Below are 6,000 nucleotides of genomic sequence, written 5' to 3'. Positions count from 1 at the left end.
CCCCTCCTATTATATGTTGTCTGTCTGTCTATCTGTCTGCAACACATGTGGGATTAGGGCGAGCTAATTAAGCATCAGAACGTACATTATATGTACGACAAAACCTCTCTGAGTTTGAGTTTTTCCAACTGGGCCTGAACGCATCTCTCCTCTCCTCTCTTGTAACTTGTGTCAGGAGGTGCGCGCTGAGTGAGTGGTCGAGGAAGCGAGAGAGAGAGCGCGGCAGAGTGACGGTTAATGCGAGCGGAGCAGAGAGAAAGGTTGGAGTGAAGGTGTCAGTCTTGTCGGGGCTTCGTTCAAAACGTTTGAGGCTCAAGCCAGCGGCCCCCAGAACGTGGCGCCCTGGGCGACCGCCCGTATCGCCGATGCCTTGAGCCAGCCCGGACCACCCTAGTTTGACTTTTTCCTAAAGGGTTTCGTGTTGCAGGGACAAAATACAATTGCAACTGAATTACATTTTAATTACATTTGTGCTTACTGACAAAACAAAAGTGATTTTTGTGCTAAAGTACTATTCTACATTTTAATGACCATTACACAAGCTGCTGAAAGATCAGACTGAACGCCATGTAGTCGTCACTATTTTGCACCAAAGTAAGTTTCTTATTTTCACACTAAGCACATACTGTTGCTGTACTTATGCACCTGTATGTATTACTATATCTTTCCCCTTTCTATCCCGTGCAATAGATACATATAAATTGAAAATTAAGCCTTTATCCGTTTAGTCTGCAGCATCTGCTTGTGCCTCCAATCTAAATCATTTCCCTTCCTTCCATCGCTCCACTTCCACTCAGACTAATTGTGTGTAATGATGTTTCTGTGAATGTGTTAATATCAGGAGAGTCCTGTCGGCGCTCGCTCTAATTGCAAAACGTGATTTCTCGTCTCTCCCGTCCTCCTCACAGGCACAACACGGATTCCGTCGTCAAGAGCAAATATCTTATTTTTGAGAGGAAGTGAGCACGAAGCTGCCGGCCTGTCAGAGCGCAGCAGCAAATTATGGGTTTGTGAAATGACAGTGTTGTGGGGTATTATTGTAATTAGGAGAGCGGATCAGTGACGGCTGAACAGAGCCGCAGAGAGAGGGTCTCCACATACTCATCGAGTGTGTTTGAGTCACAGTGTTGACGAGCTTACGGGGTCATTTATCTCTCATCAAATGGCTCCTTGTATCGGCTGGTGGTGTCATAGGTGAAGAGCGACAGGACCCCAGACGGCAGGGGAGGTACATTGTTGTGTGGTCATATTAAAGAGTGTGTTTGTGTGTTTGAATGCTGAAACTTCAATTAACGATCACAAGCCTGACAGATGTGCTTCCTCTGACCGATGACTGACGAAAGCTGTGAGCAGATTGCTTCTGCTAGCTGTTCTAAGCTGGCCCACACTAACAGATTCATTCACCAACAACCAAAGTCCGACTGTCACAGCTGGAAATCTCATAGAATCTCTCGCAGTCAAACGAGACTTCAGAGTAAACTAACATGGCGGACAATGGGCAGAAAGAATTGATGATTTTTGGACTTTTTACTGAAAATTCAGAAAGAACAAAGAACAAACGAACACAGGATGAAGTGGTGGAGACGTTGTGAACACGGGCTTTACATGTTACTTTATGCTTCACGTTTGCTTTTGCCACCATGGCTGTGTTTGTTGTGCTTCCTTCTTCTTGCTTCTCCAATGGGCCCTGGAAAACCTCCAGGAGGTCAGGGAGCTCGCTAAACTACACTTCGTCAATCTAGGACGCCGGAGTGTTTAGTTGTCTCCTCTGGAGACTCAGATGTTTCAATGTCTGCAGAACCATGCTGCAGATCACTCGGTGGTGGCCAGCGTCATCTTCTACACTGTAGTGTGCTAAGGCAGCAAGCTGAAGACACAGGACACTACTCAGCAAGCTCATCAGGAAGGCTGGCTCTGTCCTGGGACTGGAGCTAGAGTCTCTGGTGGAAGTCTCTGAGAGGAGGAAGCTGAGGAAACTCCTCAGTATCATGGACAACACCGCTCACACCCTGCACGCCACACTGGAGTCCTACCAGATCACCTTCAGCGCCAGACTGAGACCACCGAGGAGCAGCACAGAGCGCCACAGGAAGTCTTTTCTACCCGTGGCTGTCAGACTGTATAACTCCTCCCCGTTTAGCAGGAGGAAACATGGAGCATGATGGGAATTTTTATCACCATATGCAACTTCTGACATGTTGTGCAATAACACTTTCAATATCAGGTTATATGATGTTCACCATGTGCAATAATGCTTTTCTACATCTCTTTAACCCATACATTTTATATTTTCACTTATATTTGAGTTGTTGCATTTTGTATTATTTGTATTGTACTGTATTTTTTGGAGCTATCTGGCACTGTTGTTCCTTCGGGATTAATAAATGTTTTTCTTATCTTATGTAATCTTTTGTTCTGTGAGGTGCCTTGAAACGCTGCCTGCTCTCCTGTTTTCCCTCCCAGACGTTCCACATTTATAACTGAGTCATGTCTCGTTCAAAGTCATCAGGTTTGAAGTGTAGACTGCAGACCTGAAGATGTTTTTGGCGATCCACCGGTATATTCTCATCATATTTCGCATCCTGTACCGCTCTGAGCCGTTGCCTGCAGAGAATCTGTAGTATTTCACTCCAGCGTCTCTCACTGGGCCGTTCCTTTCAGAGGGAGGGGCGCAATGCATGCTGGGTGTTGTAGGAATGTAGAATGGGTTAAACCACGAGCTGTTTGTACAACTTTCTCCACAGCTATGGCGCCAATTTGAAATATTATTGCTTCTATCGATTACAGAGAACACCAGCTTTGACTGACAGTGGCTTTCTCCAGGGCTGAACTGCTCCTTTAATGTCCCGGAGAGATCATCTTTAGAACCATCAAATCATCTGGATTTTGCTTACTTTTGTCTGAAGGGGGAGTCCGGCCCAAAATCTGCTTTATTATCTTTTTTAAATTAATCTTAGATGTTTAAATTGAGCATGTTTGACTGTTGCTCATTAATGTAGCAGTATGCATGAGCCTTGGCTCCTCACTCACGTTATTTATGTTTTGCCAGCCAATATTTCCCTCACCATCGGCCCTTTTTACCTGGTCGAAAATAAATAGATGCTAAAACTGACACATTCTCACTTCATGCTCTTGTGCGAAGGCGAGTCTGCCAGCTGAATCATAAATCCTGTGTCAAGCACACGTGTTAATGTCGTCACCTAACGCTCCTTTAGCCACGCTCCTGTCTGCAGGATAACAACTGGCATCACACTCTCCTGCCCGTGGCCTTGGAGATGCCGACAGGTAATCCAGTTTCTCAGCCACGCGCTGCTGCCACGCTGCCCATGAAAGGATGAAAAGACTTAAAATCTCATTTGGAGTCCATCGCACGGGCAAGGTGAGCAAACCCAGGAAACGATGACCCATGAAATCAGGGTGCCTCCAGCAGACACCATCCTCCATCTAACATCTCACAAAACAGGGAGGAGAGGTGAGGAAGGGAAATTCAGCCTTGAGAATACCAGGACCGGCGGTGTGAAGGACTGAAAGAAGAAACCTCTAAAATATGTATTCAATTTTTAAAAGGAAACAAACTTTATCAACGTGATTCAGAAACATATTTGAATAACAGAAAGTTGATTGCAAAGCTGAAATATGTCCCCTTTAAGACCTAAATGGCACATCCATCCAAACATCCATCAATGCACAACAGACGTAACATGATGAGATCAGCTTATCAAGAGAAAACAGAAAAGAGGCGGCTGGTGGTTGATTGGTTGGTGAAAAACATGATTACATTTATGATCCTACTGTTCTATGTTCTCCCCCCAGGTGACTGAGGTCCTCCTCACAACAGCTCCTCAGTCCCTCACTCACTCTTTTTTTGTTACATAATATATCATTGCTTGTTATTGTATCATTTCTTCTATCATGTATACCTGAGGCAGATTCTAAAATACCAGCATCAAAAGCACTCTGATGTTTATAAATGTGCTTTATAGATAAAGTGCACCGACTCGACTCACGGTTCCTTTGGAAACATGAGCGCACGCATTCGAACTCTGGTGCAGACCAAACCACCCGCCAGAAAAGACGGGACTCCAAACGAACCACGGTCCGGTTCACTTCAGGAGAGAACACAAACGGACTTAAAGTAGGACCAAATACAGGAGGCAAACCAAAACACAGTGCATTGTGGGTGGTTAATGGATGTTGACACTTGCAGGGACAAGACGCGCAGCCAGGCAGCAAGATGGGTCGAGGACAGACGCGGGGAGCGACGGTTTGCTCAGAGACAGCCGGTGGAAACGTCCGTCAGAGGGACACCTTCATACTCTGTGTACATTTCAAAGCCTCTGCTTTCTTATAGTTCAGTAAAGAAGTTCAGTCAGTACTTTTTCAGTCTTTATTTAAGCACCTGCACTTCTTCTTGAGTAAAGAATGTGAGCTCTTGCGGCCTCCGACTAGGACGTACATGCAGTAAATACAGTCTTAGCGTGGTCAGGGGGGATCAGTGAGGCCAGTTACCACAGTGTGAAGTCAGATAAAAGGCTTTCTGTGGCTGTTTTCCATTTAGGCCCTGCATGTACAAAGAATCCAGGTAATCAGACATTGTTAGGCCTGCTTAAAAAATGCAAATTGCTGCCTTTCGGTTTCATAACAAAGAGTAAATAGGGACAAGCCTCTGTGTCTGACTGAGCTGTGATGGACTCTGTGAGATGAGGAAGCTATTTCCCCTTCAAAGCAAATTGAACAGAATTGATTCGGTCCCTTCCTCTGCGAGAGTGCAGCTTCAAAGAGAATGTTTCTCCGAGGCCTCGTAACCGGAGTCGTGCTGCTGAAGCGAACCGAATCCCCCGTGTTGTGTGTGATCTGGTCCCCAGTGAGCGTGGAGCTAATTCATTCCTTTAAAAGACAATTAGTCTGTTCAATCAAATCCTTTGGGCTTGTTTGAATTTGGATGAGTCCAATTTCGCTCTAAAGCTAACGATTAATCACATTGATCACCCACTGTGCTCAGAAACACGAGTTCTATCACATAACAAAGTGAAGCCTTCGTATCAGCGATCCCTCAGATTTGGTCGTGCATAATGATTAACAACACAAACAGCGTGTTGGTACACTTATTAAACTTTAATGTCGTCACGATGCATATGTATGACTTCACTCACTGGAATTTGGACATTTCTGCATCTTTATTTACATATCAAACACCTTAGTGCTCTGCAGGAGTCTGCATGACAAACTCTGTCGACATGTCTCCTTGTAAATATCGGGAACTCAAAGATCGAGACATTTGAAGAACAAGAGAACACTCACACAGCCTTGGGCTTTACAGTATTCAGGGCTGCCATGTTTTCAAGCTGTGCAGTGATTTTAAGGCTGCACGTGATCATAAGCAGGCAAACAGAAACTCATACTGGAACTGTCAAGGCTAAGTTACACAAAGTCCAAATATAAAAAGGCGGGGGCTGAACAGAAATGAACAAAAGCAGAATCCAAGGAGACGAGAGGTTCCTCAGTTTTTGTGAGAAGGGAAAGAAATTTGTTCCTTAAATGCTGAAAGTGAATTCTTTGAGTTTTTCTGGATTTTTGCAGCTTTGCAGCAGAAAACAGGTGACACAACATGTCACATCCATCACTGCTGCAACGAGACAAATGAATTCCACTTTTTGCTGAGTTGAGATGAATAAAATTCTGCTTCTTTTCATGTAATAATGATTTATTCTTAATATTTATCTTTTAGTTTTCTCTTTGAAACGAGAAACAAATCATGCCAAAGACTCTTTTAATAGACTGTACTTGGGACCGTGAACTGGTTACAGAACAATCATAGACTGTGAGCAGGGATATAAATGATAAAAGACTTTTAATATCGTCGCATAATAAAACTGTCAAAGTCTAAATGAAAGGCAGTTTGCCCAGCAGGCAGTCTGGTGCACAGCGGATGTATTTACAGTAAATGTGATAAAAATCCAAATTAAAGTATTTTTAACATCATGTCAGTAAAAATGTCTT

The sequence above is a fragment of the Semicossyphus pulcher genome, unplaced genomic scaffold, assembly GCF_022749685.1.
Source record: "Semicossyphus pulcher isolate SPU_LCO1_2020_fin unplaced genomic scaffold, fSemPul1.0.p SCAF_15, whole genome shotgun sequence".
NCBI lineage: Eukaryota > Metazoa > Chordata > Actinopteri > Labriformes > Labridae > Semicossyphus > Semicossyphus pulcher.
Note: the sequence above shows the minus strand (reverse complement) of the source record.